Genomic DNA, 16305 nt, shown 5'->3' with positions numbered 1-16305 from the left:
GATCAGATGGGGCTCACCTAGATTATAGAAGATGATCTTCACCTAAAGTCAACTGTTTGTAGATACCTTCACATCTACAAAATACCCTCCCAGCAACACCTATATTAGTATCTAATTGAATAATATTATGGTCTGGCCACATCAACATGTAAGACTGAGTGTCATACTCATCTGTGGGTGTCCGGTCATTTGTGTAGGAAGAATTCCATGTCATATCTCTTCAGGGGTAAATGCTAGAGGCAAAAAGAGGGATGGGTACACTTATTATTTACTGTGAGGCATTCAATCAGAAATCTGTCTCTGATCCAGAATGCCTCATGTGTGAATTCAGGACAAAATTAATAAAGATGAATATTAAAAACTGGCAGTCATCAAACAATAAAAATAATCAATTGTAAGGAAATTTTTTACTGGTTTAATTAAATGTTAGAGTTTTTGAGAACATCTTCCAAAACATGCACCCAAAATTTATTGCTATAACTCAGCTGAAAGTCTCAACATCTGTTGAGTGTGGATAAAATGTGTCTGTACTCAGTGGACTGTTAATATAAAATTATACTGTATCCTGTTTACTATTCGGTGAGGAAAACAGTTAAATTGACCTTAGTGTATACACGTTGGCTCCTTCCTTCATGTCTTTCCTTTTATCAACTTATTTTTGGGTTCTTTTTATTGAGTTCATATTTTTATTAAATTCTTAGGCACCTAAAGGTATTTGTTGATGTTTATTGAAAAGGTTCCCTGCCCCCCACAACTGTGTTCTCCAGGTTTTACATGATATTTTAAATAAATTCCATAACTAATTAATGTTGCCATTAATATGTGATTTATTTTATTTTAGTTTGGTCTTGGGAATACAGTGGTGCAGACGTCAGACAGGATCCTGGCACCTGTGGAACATAAGCCCTATACCTAGAGGCAGAAAAAGTCAACCCAACAATGAATCCCATGTAATAGCTTGTAAAGAAGCCCCTCCCACGAAGCCTGTAGCATCTTCCCAGCCCCAAGAAGTGAACTTCAAGTCCTTTGCCTTGGCAGATGGGCAGCTGTCATTGCCTTCCTGGTTGTGTCCACAGTTGCAGGTCCAGACTTTTCTCTTGTGGGGTGTTCTCTTTCTCTGTTTATCCAGAGACAACTTCTCCAAACTATGATACTGTGAGAATTCTAGGGATTTTATCCATTCATATTCTGAGCATGGCTTTTAGGAGCCAGGGGTAGAACTGAAATGTTCACACTGAAAGGTCGGAATCTTGAGTTTCTTATCCACTACAACCCCATCTACTTGAATGGCAGTTGCTGGCACATTTTAGTTCCTCTTAGGTTGTATACACCAATTTGCATCCTCATATTTAACTTGTACATCTACACTTTGCTCCTCTGCCATTATTTCCCTTAGACGTTGCCTAGGCAACATTATGTGGCCAGGCCCCATTCTGCCCTCTTCACCTACAAATCAGGTACTTAACTTAATACAGCTACCTTAATATCTCCTGGAACCAAATTTTTGATATTATTTAACAAGTGATATTTTCTGTCTTCTTATACGGTCCATAAGCATTCAGACAGATGATCCTATCTATCAGCTTCACACAACCATATCTGTAAGCTCTAGATGGGTATCTGAAATCAATAGGCATGGAATCATGGTAATTAAATTATAGCACTTACATATAATTACACTTATGTAAAAAATGCCCACCCCTACTAAGAGCTACTCCTGAATATGATAGATATAAATCTTTGTAAACGATCAGTTCTCCTTGGTGGTGGGGAGGGGAAAGAGCGTTAATCTTTAAAATTATGCCGGGAAAAATTAGGATACTGGAACTATTTCACTTCAGAGAAATCATTTGATTCAAACTCCAACTTTAAACAGGCACTTTTCAATAATTTTTATCTTTGAAATTTAATTTTAATGAAAAACTCTCTGTAAATCTTTACCCTGAAGAAAACTAATCTCTGAGGGAGCGTTTCTTGAGAGCGGAGTTAAGCAGGCCTTGAAGTCGGGGCTCCTGGACTCACACCTTCATGTCATCAGGAACATACGTGAGGCTTGGCATCTAGTGAGTGTTTAATCAACGACCTGATGCCTGCTTGAATAAGTTGATTGATTCATTAAGATGACGTCACAAAAGAGGTCTCCTCTCCCAAGCATTCAGTAACACAACCTAAACGACTACTTAGTGTTAGATGAGATTGATTTGCAGACTGGGCATGTACTACCTAAGGTCATCAGCAGGAACAGGTTCGTGAGAGTTTGCAATAAGGCTGGCCTCAGGGTCTGCTTGGAGAGTTGGGTGACAGGGAGTCCTAGATGGTATAGGTGGGCCTCAGGGTAGGTGGACTTCTCAGGACAGAGAGGCACCCAGGGCATCATGTGGTGAGAAGTAGACAGTATAAAAATTTCTATAACTTCACAGAAGTTTAACCTGTTTTTTGATGATTATTACGCAGTAATGATATCGCGGGATTCTGTGAAGAGATAGGAGAAAGTTTTCAGGGTTTAGGGGCTTTGAGGGGGAGGGAGGATGGGACTGGATTTCCAATGAGGTGGGAAGTGCTTATTATTTGCTCTCTCTGCAGAGGCGGGAATGAGCTTCACCATTATGTCCTTGAGCTATAAAGGAAAACCCTCCAAAAATTTGCGCTAATTTAGTGGCAATTCACTTGTCTTAGCTCATAATATATTCACTCAAGTGAGTGCAGATGGAAGCCACATTAATAGAATTATAGTGATGACTGCAAGCACAGCCACTGTTTGCCCAATGCATTCATACAGTGCAGCCCACATCTAGAGGGTGCAGCCTATCCTGAGTCCCTGTGGAAGGTGTCCTTGTCTGCATGATGAGTCACTATGTCTGCGAGGGTGAGGAGAAGCAAACCACTTCTAGGGGAATGAAGGAAGGAACCGATGAGAAAATTTGCTTAGCACCCACTGCTCGGTGGTGGCTCATGACATATCTTTCCAAATAGTTGGTGTCCTGTTCATAGGAAAAGTTAAGATATTTAATTTGTGTTGCTTCAAACTGATGGGCTGAGAGCAAGTCTTGGTGCAGCAGTTTTCCGCTCATTATAAGGACATTCTTGTGGTGAGTTAGAGCTGTCTCACGGAGAGGCTACCTTGACAGCTACAAGCTGCCTGTTACTGGAAGTGTGCAGAGGGAGGGATGGGGGCTATTTCCGCAGAAACGGTGGAAATCTCCGCATCAGGTGCAGCTTGCTCTAAATGACAGTAGTATATCTCTAACTCTGACTCTGGATGATTTTGTATACTTTCTCCTTCCTTTTCTCTTTCCATGCAAGTTTTTAAAAATTTAACTTATTTCCTTTCATTCTTGAGTTTACTCCTCTTGCCCTTCCTGTTCTTTGACTTGCTGCTCAAAACTTATGACCTCTTTTTCTTTTCAATTTTTCACATGCAAACCATATTCCACTTCAAGGAGCCTCAGTGAGTTTGTTCAATCAAATATTGGTGGAAATATTTGATCGTTGACCATTTCCTAGGGGAAAAAATTGCTTTGCAGGTTACAGCTTTCAGAAAGACGCTGAGTGTTGTACTAGGAATGAACTATTTTGCTGAATATGGTGGATATAGAATTTTGGGGTTTTGTGGTTCCTCTTGTAGCTTCTTCAAACTGCTGCAGTCAGTAAGGAAATAAGCACAAGGTTGATAGGGTGGCCTGGACCACACTGACGAGAAACACTAGTATTTGTCTTCCAAGCACAATACAAACCAGTTTTGATAATCCAGGCGAATTTCTGCAGAGCACTTCCAGCTGATACTTCTCCCACTCCATTCATTTGGTTGTACTATAACTTTGATCCCTTCTCTTTGCAAATCACTACCCTCAAATTAGTAGCCATTGACATTTCATTCTGCTAAGTTTTCTTCTCTTGATTAAAATTTTTTATTCAAGTAGATATCCTCACCTGTTTAAGTAATTTTCATTCATTTGTTAATTCATATTAAAAATATAGTTATTGAATGCAGGCTCCAGGCCAGCACATGGTGGACACCTGGCCAAAGAAGACTGGACCCTTGCATTTGCGGAGCTCCCTGACTCATGGAAGACACAAACTAACAAAACATTTGGCCAGCAGCAAATAGACATGGGGTGTAATGAATACAGTGTTCACTGAATAGTATCAGCATTGATGATTTTGGTTCCATGGGGAAGGCAATTCCAAAGAGCGAGCTTAATTGTCACTACACACTGTTAATTCCATGATTGAAGTAAGAATGCCATGAAGAAGGAAACTGGAAGAAAGAATGCAGGTTGACTGTGGAAAAGGAGCTCTGTCTGGGACTCATGCAGCTCTGATTATGCTGCTTGGCAGGGTTTGAGTGCAGCTCAGAGTCCCAAGAGATATTACCATGGAGTGGCTATTAAGTTGTAGTACGGATTCTTACCATCACTTAAACAATTCTGTTACTATAACTTACTTTATTAAACCCAGGTTAATACCCAGGCTGGTGGGCAGGTGTGTATTTTCCTGTTTGTATCACCTGAGCTCATCCTCCTGTACACCTTTGTTCATATGTCACAGAGGATATAGGTGCATCTCCTTAGTTATTTTCTTATATTTTCTAAAATAAATTTTATTGTGTACAGTAGATTTAAGGTCTAAAACATAATGTTAGTTGGGTGCAGCGGTTCACACCTCCCAAATCCCAGCAATTTGGGGGGCTGAGGTGGGAGAACGGCTTGAGCCCAGGAGTTTGAATTTCAGACTAGCCTGGGAAACTTGGCGAAATCCTGTCTCTACCAAAAAAAGAAAAAAAAATAGCCGGGAGTGGTGGTGCACACTTGTAGTCTCAGCTACTTGGAAGGTTGAGGTAGGAGGATCACTTGAGTCCAGGAAGTTGAGGCTGCAGTAAGCCGAGATCCTGCCACTGCACTCCAGCCTGGGTGACAGAGGGAGACCCTGTCTCAAAATACTAAGTACTAAATAAACAAATAAATAAATAAAACATGACATTATGGGATACATGTAAATAGTAAAAGGGTTACTGTAGTGAAACAAATGAACATATTCATTATTTCACAATTACTCATTGTTTCAATGTTTTTGTAGTAAGAGTAGCTACAACCTACTGATTTCGCATGAAGCCCATGCCCAGCACCACTGTTTTATCTGCAGTCCTCTCATTGCACATTAGGTCTCCAGCTTGCTCATCCTACACATCTGCTACTTTGCAACCTCTGACCTGCATCTCCCCATTCCATCTCCCCATCCCACTGCCACCCCTGGTAACCACTCTTTTGTTCTCTATCTCCATATGTTTGAATTTTTTTAGATTCTATATGTAAGTGGAGATCTTACAACATTTTTCTTTCTGTGTTTGACCCATTTCATTTAGCATAATGTCCTCCAGGCTCATTGTGGCAAATGGCAAGAACTCATTCCTTTTTCAGGGCTGAATAATATTCCATTGTATCACAGTTTGTTTAGCCATTCATCCATCATTGGACAGTTTGGTCATTCCCATATCTTGGCTACTGTGAATAATGCTGTAATAAATATGGGAAATATCTTTTAAAATAAATATTTAAAAGTGATTTCATTTTCTTTGGGCATATACCCAGAAGGATTGCTGGGTCATATGGCAATTCTCTTTTTAATTTATTTAGGAACTTTTACACTGTTTTCCATAATGGTTGTACCAATCTGCATTCCCAAGAAAAGGATACGAGAGTTTCCTTTTCTCCACACCCTTGTCAACATGTGTTATCTTGACTTTTTGAGAATAGCCATCCTGATGGATGTGAAGCAGTATCTCACAATGTTTAGATTTGCATTTCCCTGATGGTGAATGAGGTTGAGCACCTTTTCATATACTTATTGGCCATTTTTGTATTTTCTTTGGAGACATGTCTATTTGAGTCTTTTTCATCTTTGTTTATATCATCTCACAGAAGGCATACATGCCATTTCTTAATCAAGAAGGTCATATAGAGTACAGTTTATTGTGTATCTACTTTTTCAGAGGGCATATAGACTGATAAATAAATTGATTTTACATTTCAATAGGTTTTTATTCTTCCTTTTCAATATGGCATTTAAAGTTTGTATTTTCACAAAAATTCACTCATTGGCTTAGCAAATACTTGCTTATCACATTGCAATCTATCTTTCTTGCTTCTCATACTAGTCACTAATCAAAAGTCTACTTATGTGGGCTCCAAATAATGAATGATATGCATTACCTAAAATAAAAATTTTTCTTCCACTTTTGACCACATAGAATATGAAATGTCTGGGGGGCAAAAGGGGGCTAGCTAGCAACCTGAACTGCCAAACTGTGCCTGGTGATGGACCACCTGCTTCTATCAACTAGACCAGTGCAAAATGGAAGATGTATATCTACTAACCCCTTTAAAATGCCATCATCCAAGTAGTCTAGATTGTGATTTTGCCTCCAGAAATACACCGAACTATTCTCCATTACCTACCAGGAGTTACGAAAACATATTTCTCTTGAAATTGGAGAATCTGTGTTTAAATACAAGTTCTCTCAAGTACTCAATTTGAGGCCTTAAATTCACTAGCTGTAATATAGAAGTAATTCTTGTTCTATCTATAGTGTGTCAATTAGAAGAAAAAATAATAAGTACAAAAAGTGCTTTAAAATTATAAACTTTTAAATTAGTAAATTAGTAAAATATATACACAAAGTGCTATACAAATGCAAAGTATTATTACTGCAGTTATCATCCTAATTAACAACATAATCAAAAACATATTTTTTGGTCAGTATTTCTTTAACATGGAAAATTCAGCGATTATAAATTACTAATTTATATGTGACACATCCTAGAAAAGAGTGTATATATTTAAAAATCTAAATAATAAATAAGCATGAAGTTACTGTGCTTAGTATAGCGATTTCCTCTGCGTAGTTAGAAATGTGTTCCAGATAATGTCTATGTCCATATGATGCCAAGAACTTTGCAACTTTGTTATTTAAATATTTGCCATTATGTAAATAAAACATAATATTTTCACTTTCCATCTATGAGGATGCATTTTGCTGTGCATTTTAGCTATTCAAATAAATAAAATGTATCATTCGTTGCTTTGTAATCACTCTTGATGTTTGGAGAAGAGATGTATAAAACAATAGAATCATTACTTTGTTGAAATTTCACGTTTTGAGAAGCTATTGGTGGGGTTAAAAAACAAAAAAAGGAAGATTATGAGTGTGGGGCTGATAATAAATATTAAGCTTTCCACACTGGCAGGTCTGTATCATGCGTATCCATTTGAAACCTCTATTCCCAGATCCAGGAAAAATGTCATGATCTGTTACCATTCTTCCCAGGAACAAGGGACAAGAACTATCACGTGGTTAATTGCAACATAAGCTGGTCCATCACCGTCTAATATGGGTTGAAAGACCTTGAATTAGTCCTGTGAAAAGCCATATTCACCTGTTGATCACTCCTAACTCTAAGGAGTCCTGCTATCACATGTTGAAAATTTTACCATGAGGGTATCTGGACACCAACCACAAGGCAAACAAAGCCTTGGTAACTTCTTTATTCCATAGAAATCCAGGATCGCTCTGTGGGTTGCTATTAATCATCCTCATTTTAAAGATAATTTGGTTTTAATACATTGTCAATGCAATTCTCTGGGGTACATAAAGAGTAATCTATCTTGTGCACATCTGCTTAGTCCCATTTCCTGATCCTGTAGCAGCTATCTGATATTTCTGCTTTTAGCTAAGGGAAGTGACCTCAAGTAAAGATGTGTAAAGTACATCCTGATGCATGTTGTAACTTCCAAATGCCTTTGGGGTCACTGCTTAAAAATGGTACCAGAGAGTAATGGCCGCATAGCAGGAGCATTTGAATCTTCTGTTTCTGGTCTGTTCAGCTCTTCCCTGGCTCATGCTGCTGGGAACCTTGCTCCCTTCCTCTGGGGGAAGGGGTGGGGGGATCAGTATTTCAGAGAATCAAATTGCCCCTTCCAGAGAATCACAAAGCTACAACTGCAGAAAAAGGGTCTGCTATTTAAGGTATTTAACTGTTACCCACCATCTTGCTATTTGCTTAGGTGTGTGGGACAAATTCCATTGCGTCTAGAAAGCACGATTAATGCTCTGATATTAGACTAAGTTGTTTAGATATGATGTTACTTTTTGTGGGTAAAAATATCATCCGACATTAGCAGTTTTGTGCAGTTCAACTTCATACTTGGGAATCTTTTTATTCCTCTTCCCTAAGCAACTTTTCCATAGAAATGAAGAATAATGCTCGCTAATACAAAGGATATTAGTATTCTGATTTGCCCACGTAGTTGTAGAATGGCACATTGCCTTTAATAAGTTCTAGCCAGAAGGTGCCTTTTAAAAGATCTGTTCAGAATTGCTTCACTAGTTCATGAATAATCTTTGTTAAAGTAATTAAAGCAACATACCTCTTTTTGCCCCTCACAAATTAGGAGCTTGAGTGAAGTGTGGTAGGTAAATTTTCCTATTTGCTTCCTTCTAAGATTTGCCTGTTAAGTACAGGTTTATCTGTGGGTATAAGAAAGGAATGAACGTGAAGAAGAAAGTTAAACATCAAATATATGTATTGATTGCAAGAAGTGTCCCCAAAACTGTATCGGGGAGGGGGTTGGGTGAGAGCATTTACATCAAGGGAATCCCATTTAGACTGTTTGGATGGGAGAATGTTGGGGATTTTGGGACACAATTCAAGCTAGTGTAATGAGTATATCTATGAAGGGTTCAAATGGTACTTGGAATAAAATTTAGTAGCTAAGACAGCAGCCTTCAGTGGTGTTTAGCTACTTAGGACTATTTCACACTCTTCCACCTAACAATTTTTTTTTCTGGAATTGAAACACAAGCCTTGTTAACAGAAAACAAATTAAATCAAACTTTAAAGATGTTGCTATCATCCAGGCCTTAAAGGAGTAAGAGTGAAAAGAGATGTGCAGACCACACGTGTGCTCTGAGAAAAGATGCAGTAAAAAACAAAAAAGAAGCACCCTGACAAGGAGGCTAATTGAGACTGATGAAGACACGTTAAGCACTTCTAATATGTGCACACGGTTAGTTAAAGGCTGGAGTGAAGCTCCACTGGAAATAACTGAACAAAGCAATTGAAGTGAGGATAGATGCTGTGGGCTGGCTTCTCAATGCCCAGATACCATGAGTGGGAGAAAATAAGGGATTACCTTTAAGTAAGGTCCAACTAGATGAAGAAGTGATTGATCTGAACACTAGACATGGTTCTAAATAACAAATATTGAACATAAAATAATTTTATTTCTAATATAATGACTCAATTAGCACTTAGAAATAAATTTTATTGGGTTCATTTCATTTAAAATCTGTCCCCAGTTTTAAATATATATACACATTATTGACATGAGCTATGGCTATATTTCAAATTGCAATGATCCTCCAAGAAGAAGAAATTCAGGAAATTATTATCTGCTATTACCAAGTCCTATAGCATCACCAAATACCTGGTGACTGCTATTCAGGGGTGAAGAGATGGGTCAAAGCTTATTTTCTCCAATATTTTTTTGGCTCCTTTGGATACAATGACCTGAAATATGACCTGTTGGTTATATCTATTTTCTGATCTGTATTCACCCCACACTTACTGTATCTCTGGATCCAAGAAAAGTGTTCTCATGACTTAGCACCTGTCTTGGCAGAGACCAAGGACAAGAAGGGCCCTCCCCACACTCAATACCCCTTGGCCACTTCTCTCTTTTGGCCATAATGTTATCCTGGGATCCTCACAGTTCTTAAATTGACAGTCTGCATCGTAAATCTTATCATGATGTTATTTATAGGAGGATCTTTGTGAAGTTTCAAGGATGTGGATGCACACCATTCCCATAAAAGGATCATTTGGATTTATTTTGAAGAAACTATCACTCGTGTTAGCCACAATCCGTTTCTAATTTAAAATATTTCTTTTAAAGGCTTTCTGTGAGCAGATAGCTCTCTCTCATAGAATAGTCAGTGATAACGAGAGATATCTGCAGCTGTTCCAGGTATTGTCACTAGTGGTTGATTATGTATATCACCATAAACCGTGTTTATAAATTATGTTTATTGTGTTATAATTAGTAGCGTTAACAGTGCATAATATCAATAAGGTCATTAAATATGTAAATAATAAATAATAGCAGTATTAATGCCACCAAGCAGCAGAGCTCGATCACAGCATGTACATCCATTCAGCTTGGAATCACACTTCTCATCATCAGGGAGACATGGAACAGGGCCAGTCATTGGTTTAATGAACGCAAAGCCGAGTGCAGACGTTGTACGTAGACTTGCTCAATCCATGGAAAAACAAAACTTTCAGGTTGTTTTCTTAAGAAATGGAGAAGTACCGCACAGTACGGCCTATTTCACAAAGCTGTGGATTTTTGGAAATTTGAAAAGTGGATTTGCATGGAAGTAGGGAAAGACCTATTTACCTTTTCATTTAACATGGCGTCTGTTAGAATTTGCTGACAGAGCTGCCCCTATATTCCCACTAAAAGCCTATGGAAAAATAAATAACTTTTATCGACACTCAAAATGACCACAAGAACAAGGGCTGCCAGACAATTTACAGATAGAATCTTGGGAAATTTTCTACTGGATCCCTGCCTATGAAACTGGGTTAAAGAACACAGTGGATAGGCAGACACAGTTCACAGGAATCTCAGGTGGACTTATCAGTCAGCTGACTGGTTTAAGAGCAGGCATCCACCCTCACATGGTCAAGTGTGGGCCCCAGAGCAGGTCTGCATAAGGCATTCCCAGGTCTTAGGATAAGTTAAGAGTATATCTGCAGGAGAAGAGGAAAGGAATACCTAAAGTATAGGTATTAAAAATACATTTCTATTAGGAAAAAGAATTATTTAGAAAACTCTTCAGCATCTTTTCAGTTCAAAAGCATGATGACAGATGAAATTTATACAATGGGTGGCATATGTCAGAATTAACCCTAGCCAGAAAATTATTTGTATGAAGAATTTATTTTATTATATATTATGTTACCTTATATTATATTGTATATTATTAGTAGTATGAAGAATGAATTTGAGAAGATATTCAGGAGGGGAAAATAACAGAAAAGGGAAAAGAGACTGGGTGCAGTGGCTCGTGCCTGTAATCCCAACATTTTGGGAGACTGAGACAGCCGGGTCACTCGAGCTCAGGAGTTTGAGACCAGACTGGGCAACATGGCAAAACCCTGTCTCTACTAAAAATACAAAAAATTAGTTGGGCGTGGTGGCAGGCTCCTACAATCCCAGCTACCTGGGAGGCTGAGGCAAGAGAATCACTTGAACCCTGGAGGCGGAGGTTGCAGTGAGCCGAGATCATGCCACTGCACTCCAACCTGGGTGACAGAGTAAAGCTCCATCTCAAAAAAAAAAAAAAAAAAAAAAAAGATGGAAAGTTTCAAATGCAACAGCATAGCCTAAAAAATAATAGTTAAAGAAGAGGAAGCCTGTCAAAGACACAGTTGAGAAAACATGAAAACATTCCGGACTGAAGTAAGGCAGGTCCTGTAGGTCTGAGAGGCTCCATGTGTATCCTGGTCTCATCCAGGGACTTGGCCTCTAGCCCCTTTTGCAAGACTTATAAGGTTCTTCTTTTAAATGTGAGCTGAGGATTAAGAGAATTTTTTTTTAAGTTCCAAATGAAAGATAAAGAACAAAAATAAGCAAAAGATTAAAAGAATCTTGGAGGACAAATAAATTGAGATTGGAGAAAATTTTTTTAAAATTACTGATATTATCAGAGAGATAAAAGTAGCTATTCTAGTAATGAAACAAGAGCAGAGTCCAAAAAACAGGACAGCGTTTTGAAGTCGGAAGAGTGCCAAGGAAACTTTAAAAGACAGTAGACGCTGTTAAAACATTAGTGAGTGAACTGAAATACAACATCTATGAGATCCCAAAAGAGCAGAGCCAAAGCACACACAGATGCCTCCACATGTGGAAAACGGAGAGAAGATAGGACAGTTGGAGGACAATTCCGGGAGCGCCAACATCCTCACGAGTCTTCTGCACTTTTAGAATGAGCTTCCACAGAAGTAATTGGAAGACTTGAGAGAAAATAAACCAATAAATAATTCAAGAAACACTCTCTGAATTAAAGGTCATGAGCTTCCGGAGTGAATGGGCCCACCAAGCGTCTAGCACAATGGATGAAAATCGCCACACGGTAAGACAATGTTATCATAAAATTTAGAAAAGTAGGACAAAGACATCTCACCGCTGCAAAAGGGAAAAAAAGTGTGATTCATACAGAGAGCCAAGAATGAGAAGAGCACAAGACATTTCAACAGCAACGAGGGCTTCTAAAAATAATTGGCAAATATCTTCTAATTTTCTGGAAAATTACTTTCAAACCTGGATTCTATACTCATTAAACTACTAAGCAAGGGAGAAATAAGAATAAAGACATTTTAAACCATGAAATATCTTAAAAAGTAACACAATTGACTCAAAAAAATTAGAATATCTCAATAAAGTAACAACGTTAAAAATGCAAATGTTAATTTTCTACAATGTGAACTAAAAACTGAAAGTGAAATGACGCTGTAAGCCAAAACTTTTTTTTTTTTTTAATCAGTGAGGACATTTAAGCCATCCATCAGTAAATAACTTTACGTGTATGTATTTTTATAGCTTAGGTAAGTAAATAGAACATGTACTCAATTTCTTTTGTAAATCTGGCGTATAATTTATATCTAAATTCACTGAAAAATGCAAAAATGAGATATAATCATCTCACCTATAAATATAGACTCATACATTCTATATTAAAGCTTTTAAAAATAAAATTCAACAATATATTTTAATATCAATCATTCTTAACTAAGTAAGGTTTATTTAAAGAATTTAAGAAACTTTATTGGCCGGCCACAGTGGCTCACGCCTGTAATCCCAGCTCTTCGGGAGGCCGAGACGGGCGGATCACGAGGTCAGGAGATCGAGACCATCCTGGCTAACACGGTGAAACCCCGTCTCTACTAAAAATACAAAAAATTAGCCGGGCGTGGTGGCGGCGCCTGTAGCCCCAGCTCCTCGGGAGGCTGAGGCAGGAGAATGGCGGGAACCCGGGAGGCGGAGCTTGCAGTGAGCCGAGATCGCGCCCCTGCACTCCAGCCTGGGCGACAGAGCGAGACTCCGTCTCAAAACAAAACAAAACAAAACAAACAAACAAAAAAAAAAAAAAAATTTCATCAGAAATTAGGCCAATTAAAAATCCCATAGACTCATGCTAATATTGTTATTAGCGCTCTTACCATATGCCAGAAACTATGGTAGTTAGTTTGCAAATCCTTGGGACTATGTGGAAAAGTAAAAACCGAGTTTTCTCCCATGCTGGTTGTGCAGGAAGTACACGGATGAATGAGGAACTGCAGCTGTGGTCGCCTCTGGCCCTAGACTTTCAGAGATTGCATAAGATGTGAAGGCGGTTGCCCCGGGAACTAGAAAGGTAGTTTCACTCTAGGTAGTTTTACTGAACTAAACACCCCTCTATTTTAAGCATAGCATTTATACTTCCCCCAAATGGAAGGTATAATCGGGGAAATTTTCGCCACTTTCTATAGAATACTACAATCAGGAGGAGTTTATGGCAAACATCTTTCAGGTGTCTGGGGACCCTTGTGCCCCACCTTTGCCTGTGTGTTCCAGCTCAGGCCTCAGCATAAACTCGGCCTGTGTGGCTCAGAGAGCAGGTAACAAACTATGCAAACAATCTTGCATTCAGCGATGCCTGGAAACATTCTGTTAGTGATAAAAATGGCCTCTCAAATTAGGAGAAAGGAAGAGTTACTCAATACCCATCTGTGTGAGTGTATGTGCACGTGTGTACTTAGAATCACGGGCTCTGATCCATTTTATTATTTTACCCAGGGGAAAATGTGCAGATTCCTGGTTAAACTGAATTACAATTTCCTTCTTATTCTACTTTGGACACAAAGGACTGATATCCACCTAATCTGTCTACTAAGGTATGTCTGAAAGCATAAGCAGACAGGGTTCCTAACCAAAGGGGCTCCAGGAGGTCATATGACAAGGATACTCATTGTAGCTCAGAAAAGCTACAGCCTAACTTCGGCAAAATAAAACAGAAACAGTGATGTTTCTTGCTTCGTACTACAAATCGTCAGTCTCACCTGTTCTGGGGAGAAAGCAAAAATTCTCCTACAGTAGCATTGAACCTCTGTCCACTTGGGGATTGTTCTAAGAATCTTCCTTGACAAGACTGCAGGTTCAACTGCAAGGGGCTAGTTAAACATGTGATGAGATATGCTATTATTGCAACTACTGAAAATTTGATTGTTTTAAATAAATATGATTTCTGTAATGTTTATTTCTTTAATTTCCAATCATGGTAGTGTAGTTCTGTTTAGGATATATGTTAACATAGGGTGGGTGGGGGGTACACATACGAAATTTGAAAACAACTTTTCAATATGTTTGTGAATGAAACTAAACACCTCTTGTTTTTCTCATATTAAATGAAACTGATAAAGCTGACAGAGCTACATAGACAACAGAGTCTACCTTCTGTCTTCTCAACTGGGAAGGACATTCTCCAGGAGTGTAAATTTTCATGCTTTTCAAAAAGAGGAATGAATTTGAAAAGGTATAATAACTCTGGTTTAATGAAATGCAAAATGCTTCTGTCTATAAAGTCATAGAAAATGAAGGCCCAGATAATATTCAAATATAAAGTTGTATATAAACATGAAATATATGTTAATATATGTCTATATGCACAGGCTACTAGAAAAAGGACTAAAAGGAAAAACCCCAAAATACTGAAAATATTTATCTCATGATAGTGGATCTAGGAGTTATTTTTTTTTAAATACGTGTTTGCTTAATTTTCTAAAATATCATTCTGCAGTTTAAATTAAAATGTTAATTTAAAAGAAAAAAAAATAAAAAATAAGCTGATATACTGATGAGGGCCCATCTCTATCCTCACAGGTAGGAAGAAGGGCTGAAGTCAGGCAGGAATCTTAGCTGCGACCATCCATCCACAACCGTGGGACTGGTGACTCCCCAGGATGGTCCTGGCTTCCTCCCGCGTCCTATACCACCTTGTCCTCATCCATCCCATCCTGAATCTCTAACCACTCTTGGTTCACCAGAGTAGTGAACCAAGATCTACTCACCCAACCCATCCACATCTCAGGTCATTTTTTAAATTAGGGTTTTTTCTTTGTATTTGTTCCCCACATGCACTTCAAATCTATTCTACCTTCATGAAAAAGAAAAGAAAAACACATCTATAAAGGTGTGGTTGCTTACAGATATATAAAGTGTGGTTTCCTTAAAGATCTATAAAAGTGTGGTTATTCAGGTATCCTCTCTCCCTCTGTGTCTTTATCTTGTTACTTTATTCTCTTTCTAGGAAATTGTTGCCTCAATGCTTCTCAAGTATTTCACAGGAGTCAGAATTGATCCATTTCCCAGTGCCAGGCCTCAGGGCCCCTCACAGTAGGCACTCAGCCCACGTTTCCAGATGAGGTTGTTCAGAGAAAAATTTGTCTTTTCCTGGTAACTACCAAGTCTGGTGGATAAATGCTGGTGTTTGCTATCATCCCACCTGAACAGTCTCAGCGACCTTGTTGCCAATGGGTATGATTCCATTAAATGTAAAATTCATTGTCAGACTTTCAACTCCCTATAGAACTACCTGCATTACCCCTCTACCTTTGGTCCAGGTTAAATTATTGAGTGGCACTTCATGTATAAAATGAAGAAATGGAAAGTTCATTTACTTAATGTATTTTTCTAGATGGGTTTGGGATGCCAAATGCCTAGACACAGTGGCATAACACATGGCTTTCAGTTTTCACTTGGGGTACACACTGGGACCTGCAAGCCTGCAAATGTGCTTCTGGGTGAACAGCTCCAAATGCCCTGAGGAACCCAGAGGTTTGGGGTCAACACGTGAAGGAGAAACACAGCTTCCTTGTGTAGCTGTTGACTCATAGCTTGGTGATATTTTATCATTAACTTTTTGTTGTTGGTGGTGGTGTTTTGAGATAGGTCTTGCTCTGTCACCCAGGCTGGAGTGCAGTCAGCGTGCACGGTCACCACTCACTGCAGCCTTGACCTCCTGGGGCCAGGCAATCCTCCTACCTCAGCCTCCCGAGTAGCTGGGACTACAGGCACACACCAACCATCATGCTCAGCTAATTTCTGTAATTTTTTGTAGAGATGGGTTTTCACTATGTTGCCCAAGCTGGTTTCGAACTCCTCGGCTCCGGCAATCTGACTGCCTCAGCCTCCCAGGGTGCTGGG

Source organism: Macaca nemestrina, chromosome 19 (genome assembly GCF_043159975.1).
Source record: "Macaca nemestrina isolate mMacNem1 chromosome 19, mMacNem.hap1, whole genome shotgun sequence".
In the NCBI taxonomy this organism is placed as follows: Eukaryota; Metazoa; Chordata; class Mammalia; order Primates; family Cercopithecidae; genus Macaca; species Macaca nemestrina.
Note: the sequence above shows the minus strand (reverse complement) of the source record.